General features: G+C 33.7%; 1 non-coding gene across 1 annotated transcript; it reads left to right on the top strand.

The window, feature by feature from the left end:
* Nucleotides 1–12,042: 12,042 nt before the first annotated feature.
* LOC139895317 (small nucleolar RNA R71) lies at nucleotides 12,043–12,149 on the top strand. The gene has a single exon (XR_011775774.1). It is a non-coding gene; the product is annotated as a small nucleolar RNA R71 (small nucleolar RNA).
* Nucleotides 12,150–12,683: the final 534 nt, after the last annotated feature.

Genomic DNA, 12,683 nt, shown 5'->3' with positions numbered 1-12,683 from the left:
TAATTTAAAGCGTAAAGTAAATAACGATAATGAAATTACGAATAATAAAAGTGCGATAAAATAAACTTGCGATAATTAAAATGTACGCTAATTAAAAGTGCAATTAAATACAATAACAATAAATAAAAGTGCTATAATTAGAAGTGCAATTAAATATAAAATAAAGGAAATTAAATATGAAATAAAAGAATTATGCTTATTTAAACTTCCATAATCATGATGTTTGACGTGTTGATTTTAGTTTTATGCCCATGGGTTAATTGTCCTTTGTCCTGGATTTTTTAATATGTCCGTCTGGTTTTTGTCCATAACAGTCCATCAGTCATAAATATAAAGTGTGAGTGTCCTCGTCAAATTATTCTTATACCCGAAGTTAAATATTCCAACTAATTGGGGACTTAAACTGTAACAAGATTTTAATACTTTGTTTAATAATTACACCAGGATGTCGACTGAGTGTAATCCAAGGTTTTAATATTTTGTTATCAATTATACCAAGTGTCCTTATACATAATTTCACCCCTGTTTTAATTATTCTAGTGGCTATTAATCCATTCTCGTGTCCGGTTAAATGAACGATTATTCGTACATATAAATACCCCGCCCATCGTGTTCGATCGAGTGTATATGGTAATTTATAGGGACGCCCAATTGTAAATCTTTATATTAACATTAACAAACTATCATTTAGTTAAACAAATATAAAGCCCATTAATAGTCCATAGTCTAATTTCCACAAGTGTCTTTCTTTTGTCCAAACTCCAATTATGGTACAAAGCCCAATTACCCAATTTTAGTAATTAGCCTAACATCATGATTACTTCGGATTAAATAAGCATAATAATAACTTAGCTACGAGACATTAATGTAAAAAGGTTGATCATAACTTACAATGATTAAAAATAGCGTAGCGTTACACGGACAGAATTTTGACTTACACCCTTACAACATTCGCTAACATACCCTTATTATTATAATTATAATTAAAATTAAAATTAAAATATAAATATAAATATATTTACGTATACATATATAGAGAGAGATTGAATTTGGATGATAAAAATGATCAGAATTCGTTTGGCTTTATAGGGAATTGAGTTCAGGGGTACTCCGCGACTCGCGGCAATTTTTGCCTTCAAACTCCGCGAGTCGCGGAGTTTGAAAATACAGCTCACCCTCCTTTGGCTTCTTTCTTGCCGACGATTTATAAATATATTATAATATATATATTAATTTTAAGAATTAATTATATATTATATTATATTTATGTGCATAGTTGACTCGTAATTTTTAGTCCATTGCGTCGAGCGTTGAGAGTTGACTCATGCCCCGGTTCCGGATTTTCGAACGTCCTTGCGTACAATTTAATATCTTGTACTTTGCGTTTTGAATCTTATACTCTTGTAATTTCGAGACGTTTCTTATCAATAATTGGAACCTCTTTGATTGTCTTTTGTACTTTTGAGCTTTTTGGTCGTTTGCGTCTTCAATTCGTCGAATCTGTCTTTTGTCTTCACCTTTTATTATTTAAACGAATATCACTTTTAAATAGAACAATTGCAACTAAAAGCTTGTCTTTCTTGGGGACTAATGCTATGAAATATATGTTCGTTTTTAGCATTATCAAATATTCCCACACTTGAGCGTTGCTTGTCCTCAAGCAATATAGTCTTGAAATACTAGAATCACTTCTTTATTCTTCACACTTTGTACATCAGTGATTTCTATACGGCGGTATAAACAATGGTAGTAACGATATGGTTTACAGTCCCACATGACTATAAAATTTAGATCCTTTAAGGAAATTGGATCTTTATGAAAATATTTGATCTTTTGAAAATTAAATCTAGCTTTTACCCTAGATAAGTTTTCCGGAATAACCCTTCACCGGTGTTTGCAAAATATTTTTGTGGGTTTGGTGGGTTTCAGATTTGAAAATTTTAGCTCAAAACTTGCGGTTTTGTGTCACTCACTTGCTAACCTTGTATTAGGAAAGCAACACGTCCAGTTTACTTGTCCCGTATATTACCTTTCGGTAAACTACCGTCCGGTTGTAAAGGAAAGTGTTGAACAAGCAACTGTTAAGGCAATGTCCCATGACATGCTTTTAATTATGGTCTATAACGTGTCGGACGCAATTACTATCCTTTGTAGGAGCAATAGTAAAGCTCACCCTTTTAATTTGTCGGTCTGGCACAAGGTCCTGTCTTTGACCATGCTATGCAACCACCGTTCTTACGGTTGACACCCGATTTGGTTCAGGTGACCTAATGAATTTCAGGTGAATTCCTAGGATTTTACGTTCAATGGTAATGAACGCATTGAAAATGGGTTTTTAGAAAACAAATCGGTTTGTAATTTTGATCAAAATATTTTCTCGTTCAGGCTCGAGTTTAGATATTATTGAATTCCATGAGTTTGTAATTCTCAATCTTTAAGGTCAATCTCAAGGATTGAGTAATATCAGGCTTAAAAGCTGATTTTTGATCTTTTAAGGAGATTATCCTTTCTGGGGATCTGATTCATTAGTCTTATCCAGCTAATTTGCATGGTGCCTCCCCTTGTACGAGATAAATCCTTCTCATGGTTAGGATAAATCTGACCACTTGGCGACCCTGTTTAATGCTGAGGTCCGTGGATTTCCTGCTGATTTTAGTGATGACTTTTTTAGATTTTTCGTCAACCTACAGCTGGTCTGGACGACAACTTCATGACCTAAATCAAGAAGCGCGTGTCTTTTTCGGAAGACTTTACTTCCTTTTAGTGATGGAATTGATTCATCGTGTAGATCCATCTTTCTTACAGTAAATCAGGTAAAACTTTTTAGTTTAGTCCAAAGCAAAAGTATTTTCAGTTATTTGTACAAAAATATGTGATATATGTTTTGAATAACTTGGAGAATTTTCCCACACTTGGCTTTTATTTTCCTTTTTATTGTCCTCTATTCCATTTTAAATGAATTTTAACATTTTGGTTTGTTTCTCAATTTATGTCCTTTCCGAGGTAACAATAATTTCGGTGTTAACACCTAGTTTTATCGTTCATAAATATGTATAAACATGATTTTGAGTTCATTTAGTTGAAAATTTTAAAAATTTTACTAGAATTGGGTAGTCGGTATATAAGACTAGGGCTGTTCTTTATTATCAGAGAGCACTAGATTCTAATACAACTACTGCTTTACTAGTATTTTTAATGGTAACCAAGTGTTTAAAGTAAAAAATTTAAAATCCGAAAGAATTTAACCCCTTCCCACACTTAAGATCTTGCAATGCCCTCATTTGCAAGAAATCAGTAACAATTTAAATTATTGAGGGTGATTAGCGTAGAAATGATTAAATTTTACCAAAGTTTCCAAACATTTTTGTGTTTGCTTGCTGAATGATAAATGGTGCATATCATTTGTTCATTCCGTCTTGTTGTTATATCATATTTATTTTGCATCTTGTCGTCAAAATTAGTTGCTTTTGCTGAACTTAATGCCAGTCTTTGAAAATACGTTGTTTTACCCTGTTGTGTATATAAGATAAACTGCAAACATATATACATATTTTTGAAGTTTGGTATATTACCCCACATTCAAAAATTATTAAAATCTAATAATAAAATTTAGAAAATTATAAAACTATTACAAATCCAACATAAGTATTAAATGTATTAACATTACAAATAATAAAATAAATAAAAAAAAAACTAAGTAGACTAGGGATGATACTGATACCAATAGGGGTTCCATGCATAACCATAGGTGCTATAAAATGCTTCGGCTGGGTTATACGTAGGATACGGTGGTTGAATCTCTATAGACCAGTGAGAGAATATGGGCGATGGAGTAGGAATATAGTTTCTACCTATATGTTGGCAATAAGCTATGATTTGGTTTTGATGAACCTGCCAATCTTCAAATGCTCTATGTCTAGCATTTTCATACTCTTGTGAAGCTATAAACCTTTGCATTTCTGCCATTTCATTTCCCTCTCCTACATTACCTTGCTGTTGGTTTCTCTCAACCTGTGGATGTCTACCATGGTATTGTACTGCGGCATTATTTCGCCTCTTCAAAACTTTCGCACCATGGTATACATTTAAACCTATTGTATCGCGGGGTTCTGGTTCTCCGACTAATAATCCCCCCCGACTTATATCCACGCCGAGATATTCAGCAATCAAAGTAATAAATATACCACCTCTTATTATGCTATGCGGTCTCATCCCCCTAACCATAGCTGATAAATAATAACCCGCACAATAAGGTATACTTACAGTGCTTTATGGGTCTCTAATACACATATGGTAAAACAAATCCTGTTCATTTACCTTTTCCTTATTCTTACCTCTTTGTGTAATCGAATTAGCTAAAAATCTATGAATTACTCTTAACTCTGCTCTATCTATATCCAAATAAGAGTAATTTCCCCCTTTAAATCGGTGATGGCTAGTCATTTGACTCCATACACCATGTGTATCAAAATTTTCATCTATCTTTCTACCATTTAGTATCAACCCTCTACAATCGGCAGATGCTAACTCCTCAGGCGTATATATACGTAAAGCCTGAGCCATGTCTAGTAAAGACATGTGGCGCATCGAACCTCCTAACAAAAATCTAATAAAAGATCGATCGGTTAAACTAGCTACCCGATCATTTAATTCTATACTACACAACAATTCTTCACACCATACTTTATATACAGGTCTACGCATGTTGAATAACCGTACCCAATCGTTAAAAGTAGAATTACCATACCTCTGTGCAAGTAATTCCCTAATTGGCCCGGCCAATTCTACAGCTTCTAATGGTCCCCATTCTATGACCCTAGGTACCTCAACAGCTTTAGAATGAAGAGTATGTAAACCCCTTTGATATTTTGGATAATCTATCCAAAGTCTGTCAAATCTCAGGTTCGGGTGCAAATCTTCCAAGTGCATATCAGAAAATGTCATGACTGGATGAGGTATATCTTGTTTGTAGTAGTTATCCACCTCCTGTTGTTCCGTATTCTCAGCAGGAGCATTGCGAGCTTGGGATGAAGATTCACCCCTTTCAGTCTGCAAAACACATCAAACACAATTTTTGTGCATCCAAATATGTATTAGTGTCAGCAAAATCATCAATCAAAATAATTACAATGACATGATCAATTTATATCAAACTTAAGCTCATTTTCATATTTTCATCAAATCTACACTTTTTCAAATAAGCATATACGAAAATGTTCGCCAAGTTCATAAGCATTCAACTCAAATAACATGTCAAAATAATCATTACTAGCAATTAAACAAGTTTCAATTGGCATTATCTCTCAAAAATCAAGTTCGTGAATTTTAGACTTGAAAAAGTCCACTTTAATTCTCAAAATTATGTTTAGGCTCAATGTTTGGATCATTTAACTACCTAAACATGTTACACTACTTAATTTAGCAACAATTCATGACAACAATCGGCCATAACCTGTTTATATCAAAAAGCCCCAAATTTGCTCAAGAACACAAACCCTAAATTACTCAAAATTTGAAGTTTAAGGCTTCTAATCATGTTAAATAGCATCAATCTAGGTCATACAAGCATAATACATAAACAATTTAAGCATAATTACACTAAAAAGCATCAAAATCAAATTGGGTATAAAATTGCTCAAGAACACTAATTTTCAGATTAAATGGTGTTTAGGTGTTGAAATTTACCGTTTTTCTTGAGTAATTCCTTGATAGCATCCTTCTCAACATAATTTTAGTAAAAGATTTGATGATTAACGGTCAAAAATTGCGAATTTGGTGTGTATTTTTCGAGTTTTTTCGGGTTATTTTCGCAGTTTGTTTTGTGGGTGTTGTGTGGACTGAGCTGTTCCAGCTCCTTTATTTTTTTCTGTAATTCGATCCCTCCGCGAGTCGCGGGGTTTTTACCTTTCAAACTCCGCGAGTCGCGGGGTTTGTATTTTTTTTTTTATTTATAAAATCTTAACTTATGAAACAATTAAGTAATTAATTTTAAAATTTTGTTTCCCTTTGTTTTAGGACGAGGTCGTTTCGGATCGATGTCCTAGTCCGTCCTTCGACAAAATTTTAAAATTTGTCTTTTTGTAGCGATTGTTTTAAAAGCTAAGATTTTTGGGTTTTTTTAATGTTTTTGGCATACTTTAATTCAATAAGATTAAAAATAATGATAATAAAAGTTCTCGTCCCTCCCTTGGGTAAAGCAATTTCGGTTCAACGACCTAGTCTTCAACTTACGACTAATTTTAGAAATCATATTTTAACTTAATGAGATAAAGTAAATTTTTGTTTTTAAATTCACACCAACTTAAATTAAAAATACATAAAATTCAAAATTAATATTAAAAATTCACACTAAACTTAAAATTTAAAATACATAAAAATAAAATTCATATTTTAAAAATTAAAAATTCACACCAAACTTAATTTAAAAATTCATATTATAAATTCACACCAAACTTATATTAATTTTTCAAATATTTACAATTTTAAATATATTGATTTTACAAAGTTTACAATATTAATTTAAGATTTATATATTAATTTTAAAAACATGGTAAAAATAAAATTAAAAATCTTTTTGGCTTTTATCCCACTTTAATCAATCAAATATTATCAAAAATATGCGCCCCTCTTTTCAGTAAAGTAATTTTGGTTCCAAGACCTAATTTAACTCATGACGAATTTTTGAAATATTTTGGGTTGATTGATTAAAGATATTTATACCTTAAGAATAAACGTTAAATTTCGCAGTGATGTAATAAATTTTTGTATGATATCAATAATTTCGGTCGCCAAACATAATTTTATTCAATACCAATTTAATACTTTATAGCGAACAAATTAGCGTTTATTATCAAAAGGTTAAAAATAAAAAAAAAATAAAAACTGTACAGACTTACCTGTGAGATAGTATTCTTAGTTATATGATCTATCCCATTCATAAGATAGTCGGTTTAATTGGTTTTCCATGGCTACATAGGCGTAACCTCGAGCATTCAGTGTTTTTTCTTCTAAACATATGAACGGTCCGTTTCTGCATAAAGTAACAAATTCGGTGATTGAATACGTTTGATTATTTGAACATTTACCTCCATGTGACCATTTTCCGCATTTGTGACATCTTTCTAGGTTTTGTGCTCTTCTTTTTGCTGCGGATTTTGATTTTCCTTTACCAAATTGTAACTTATTATCTTCGCATCTGGATTATTTTCTTACTCCGTCCAATCTTTCTCTGATTACTGATACTATTTCACTCGGAAGTATGTCATTATTACGTTTAGTGATCAAAGCGCGTAGCATTAGACCATGGTTTAGTTTACAGGCAGTCTTCATTTCGTAAAAACCTAAAAAAAATAAAAATTCAGAATGGGGGGAGAAGACTAGTTCTTTAGGGTCTGCTAGGGAAAGACCATTAGGGTTCCATTTTTGAGAACTACACAAAAACAGACAATCTAACTCTAACAGAAATACATATTATCCTTAAAAGACTTGATTCTCCCCACACTTAGTTAGCTGTGGTGTCGAAATTGTGATTAACTTCGTTGTCGACTTCCATCGGACTATCTATGTAGTGTTTAACTATGTGACCATTAACTTTAAATTCAATCCCATTTGAACTTATCAATTCTACTGTTCCGTATGGAAAAACTTTTTTAACTATGAATGGTCCAGACCATCTTGATTTCAATTTTTCAGGAAATAGCTTGAATCGTGAATTGAAAAGAAGAACTCTGTCTCCTTCTTTAAATTCTTTTAAACTTCTGATTCTTTTATCATGCCATTTCTTCGTTCTTTCTTTATAGATTAACGAATTTTCGTATGCTTCATGTCTTAATTCTTCTAATTCATTTAGTTGACTTAATCGTAGACGTCCAGCTTCATGTATATCAAGATTACATGTCTTCAAAGCCCAAAATGCTTTGTGTTCAATTTCTACTGGAAGATGACATGCTTTTCCATAAACAAGTCTAAAAGGTGTGGTTCCAATTGGAGTTTTGTAGGCTGTTCTAAAAGCTCAGAGTGCATCCTCCAATTTAATGGACCATTCCTTCGGATTTGATCCTACGGTTTTCTCTAGAATACGTTTTAAAGCTCGGTTGGTATTTTCAACTTGTCCACTTGTTTGTGGATGATATGCGGTGGAGATTTTATGAGTTACTCCATATCTTTTAAGAACTTTCTCAAGTTGATTATTACAGAAATGAGTTCCCCGATCACTTATTAAAGCTTTCGGTGTTCCAAACCTTGCAAAAAGACGTTTTAAAAAGTTGACTACAACTCGTGCATCATTAGTTGGGAGAGCTTGTGCTTCCGCCCATTTAGATACATAATCAATGGCAACGAGAATACAGAGATTATTATGAGATTTTGGAAATGGACCCATAAAGTCAATACCCCAAATGTCAAATACTTCACATACTTGTATGACATTTTGTGGCATTTCATCACGTTGACTTATTTTTCTGGCCCTTTGACAAGCATCACAGGATTTGCAAAGAAGGTGTGCGTCTTTGTAAATTGTAGTTTGCATAGTCTGCAAACCATGGAATTTCATTATAATCTATCTTCAATAGATATTCATCAGGAAAGTTGTCTTGTATGGCCGATTCATTTAGAACTTCTAATTTGGGATTTTCAAGACGAGAAAGATGATCAACGGCGAGATTTTCTGCTCCTCTTTTATCTCGGATTTCAATATCGAACTCTTGTAAGAGTAAGATCCAACAGATTAATCTTGGTTTGGCATCTTGTTTCGAAAATAGGTATCTAAGAGCAGAATGGTCGGTATAGACCACCGTTTTTGCTAGAACGAGATATGAACGAAATTTGTCAAAAGCAAAGACAATAGCAAGGAGTTCTTTTTCAGTAGTTGTGTAATTTGTTTGTGCTCCTTGTAACGTCTTACTAGCATAATATATAGGTTGAAATCGTTTTTCAATCCTTTGTCCTAAAACGGCTCCCATTGCAAAATCACTTGCATCGCACATTAGTTCAAATGGTAGATTCCAATTTGGTGTTATCATGATCGGCGCATTAGTTAGTTTCTCTTTAAGAATATTAAAAGATTTGATACACTCATCTGAAAACATGAATGGAGCATCCTTTTCTAGGAGTTTATTCATAAGAGTGACAATTTTAGAAAAATCTTTTATGAATCGTCGGTAAAAACCGGCATGCCCTAGAAAACTCCTAACTCCTCTAACATTGGTGGGATGTGGAAGTTTAGCAATTACATCTACTTTAGCTCTATCCACTTCAATTCCTTCTTTTGAAATTTTATGTCCAAGAACGATGCCTTCTTTAACCATGAAATGGCATTTCTCCCAATTAAGTACTAGATTTGATTGTTCGCATCTAATCAGCATTCGTTCAAGATTAGCTAGACATGTTTCAAATGTATCACCGAAGACTGAAAAGTCATCCATGAAAACTTCCATGCATTCTTCTATCATGTCGTGAAAAATCGCCATCATACACCTTTGAAAGGTTGCAGGGGCGTTACAAAGTCCAAATGGCATGCGTTTGTAAGCAAAAGTACCATAAGGGCACGTGAATGTGGTTTTCTCTTGGTCCTCGGATGCTATTGGAATTTGAAAATATCCGGAAAATCCATCTAGAAAACAATAATAACTATTTCCGGCTAATCTTTCCAACATTTGATCAATGAAAGGTAAGGGAAAGTGATCTTTTCTGGTGGCGTCATTTAATTTTCTATAATCAATACACACACGCCATCCTGTCACAGTCCTAGTAGGAATAAGCTCATTTTTCTCATTTGTAATGACAGTCATGCCACCCTTCTTAGGTACGCATTGAACTGGGCTTACCCATGGACTATCAGAAATTGGATAAATTAAACCTTCATCTAGCAGTTTAATAATTTCTTTCTTAACTACATCTTGCATATTAGGATTTAGTCTTCGTTGGTGTTGCACATACGTTTTATGACCTTCTTCCATAAGGATTTTATGTGTGCAATACGAAGGACTTATTCCTTTAATATCATGAATCTTCCATGCAATGGCTGGTTTATGAGCTTTCAACACAGAAATGAGTTGTGATTTCTCATTTTTAGTAAGAAAAGATGATATTATTACAGGTATTTCAGATTCACCATGTAAATAAGCGTATTCCAAATGGTTTGTAAGTGGCTTTAACTCTAATTTCGGAGGTTCTTCTATCGATGATTTATATCGATATCTGTCTTCTTCTTTTAGCATTTGAATTTCTTCTGTTTTTGGTTCATATCCATTAGCTATAAGTGTAGCTAACATTTTAGATTCATCAATTGGTTCAGTTCCTTCTCCTAAAGAACATTCTCCTGTTCCTTGTAATTCTGGAAATTCTTCTAACAATTCTGCATGTGCATCTATAGTTTGAATATAATAATATGTATCATCTGCAGATTGCGGTTGTTGCATTGCTCTATCAACTGAAAAGGTAACACTCTCGTCCTCTATACTTAGGGTCAATTTCTTACCAAACACGTCTATCATTGCTTTAGCCGTGTTTAAGAATGGTCTTCCTAATATGAGAGGAACTTGAGAATCTTCTTCCATGTCCAGAACAACAAAATCTACTGGAAATACTAAAGTACCAACTTTAACTAGCATATTCTCCATTATCCCTCTAGGATATTTTATTGATCTATCGGCTAGTTGTATGCTTATTCTAGTTGGTTTCAATTCTCCAAGGTCTAGTTTAGCGTATAGTGAATACGGCATTAAATTTATACTAGCACCTAAGTCTGCCAATGCTTCTATTGAACTAAGACTACTCAGAAAACATGGAATTGTGAAACTTCCTGGATCAGATAGTTTTTCTGGTATCTTATTCAACAGCACTGCTGAACAATTAGCATTCATAGTAACAGCCGAGAGTTCTTCCATTTTCTTTCTATTTAAGATTAGATCTTTCAAGAATTTAGCATATCTAGGCATTCCTGAAATCACATCAATGAAAGGAAGATTTACATTTATCTGTTTAAACATATCTAAGAATTTGGATTGCTCGGCTTCAAGTTTCTCTTTCTTCATTTTACTCGGGTAAGGAAGTGGTGGTTGGTATGGTTTAACATAAGGTTTAGCCTTAACTGTGTTATCTTCATTAACCTTCTCAACTACCGGTTCTTTTTCCTTATCTTGATCAGGTTGTGGTTCTTGTGGAGTAGGAATAGCTTCATCAGAAGTTACAGGTATTTCAGGTGGTTTAAGTGTTGTACCACTTCTTGTGGTAATGGCTTTAGCTGTTTCATTCCGGGGGTTAGCATTTCTATCACTAGGTAGACTTCCCGGTTTTCTTTCACCTATTAACCTTGCTAGGTTACTTACTTCTTGTTCCAAGTTTTGAATAGAAGCTTGTTGATTTCTAAATGCTTGAGCATTTTGTTCATTAGTTTGTTTTTGAGATGTGAAAAACTGCGTTTGAGTTTCAACTAGCTTCGTCATCATATCTTTTAAATTCGGCTTTTTATCATCGGTTTGTGGTGGTTTGTTTTGAAAATTAGGTCTTTGCTGATTGTAATTATTATTGGATACTTGTTGATTGCTAGGACCTTGTTGGTTGTTGTATGGAATATTTCTGTTATAATTCTGGTTTTGATTGTAAATCGGTCTTGGCGGTTGATAATTATTCTGATAATTATTTCCAGGCCTTTGGTTTATGTATGAAATATTCTCTCTTTGTTCCATTATTAATTCAATACTGAGACAATCTTTTGTCAAATGTGGTCCTCCACACTGCTCACAACTAATTCGTATTGAGTGTATATCTTTAGTCATCTTTTCCATTCGTCTCTCCACAGCATCTATCTTTGCGGAAATGGAATCTAAGTCATCGCTAGAATCGGCTTTAGCTGCTTTAGATGATCTAACGATATCTTTTTCTTGGTGCCACTCATGTGAGTGGGAAGCAGTGTTATCAATAATTTTGTAAGCATCAGTTTCGGTTTTCTTCATAATGGAACCACCAGCTGCTATATCGATGTCTTTCCTTGTAGTGATGTCGCATCCTTGGTAGAATATTTGTACTATTTGACAGGTGTCTAAACCATGTTGCGGACATCCTCTTAATAACTTTCCAAATCTTGTCCATGCCTCATATAGAGTTTCATTCGGTTTCTGTGTAAACGTAACAATTTCTCCTTGAAGTCTTAAGGTTTTAGATGCAGGAAAAAATTGTTTAAGAAATTTTTCAACTAAAACGTCTCATGTATCGATCGCCCCTTCGGGTAACGATTCCAACCAATCTTTGGCTTCTCCCTTTAAAGTCCAGGGAAATAACATGAGATATATCTGTTCATCCTCAACTTCTCGGATTTTAAATAGTGTGCAGATCCTATTAAAGGTACGAAGATGTTCATTTGGATCTTCCTTCGGTGCACCACTAAATTGGCATTGATTAGTCACCATGTGTAGAATTTGTCCTTTGATTTCATAATCTGGTGCATTAATATCTGGATGAGTAATTGGGTGACCTTGGCCAGTGCGTTTAGCTCTCATTCGGTCTTCCATACTTAAAGGTTCCAGATTCTCCATAATTGAATTTGTTGAATCCGAATCACTAGAGGATTCTGATTTAATGGTTCGTTCCTCAACAATCTCTGTTTGAATGATTGGTGGTTCCGGCGGAAAATTTAATGGTTCAGGATCTATGAATCGTCCCTGAATATTCTCCGGATTCTCAAT

This window comes from Rutidosis leptorrhynchoides, chromosome 2, assembly GCF_046630445.1.
Source record: "Rutidosis leptorrhynchoides isolate AG116_Rl617_1_P2 chromosome 2, CSIRO_AGI_Rlap_v1, whole genome shotgun sequence".
NCBI lineage: Eukaryota > Viridiplantae > Streptophyta > Magnoliopsida > Asterales > Asteraceae > Rutidosis > Rutidosis leptorrhynchoides.
The sequence above is the reverse complement of the archived record's forward strand: the minus strand, read 5'-3'. Positions and strand labels throughout refer to the sequence as shown.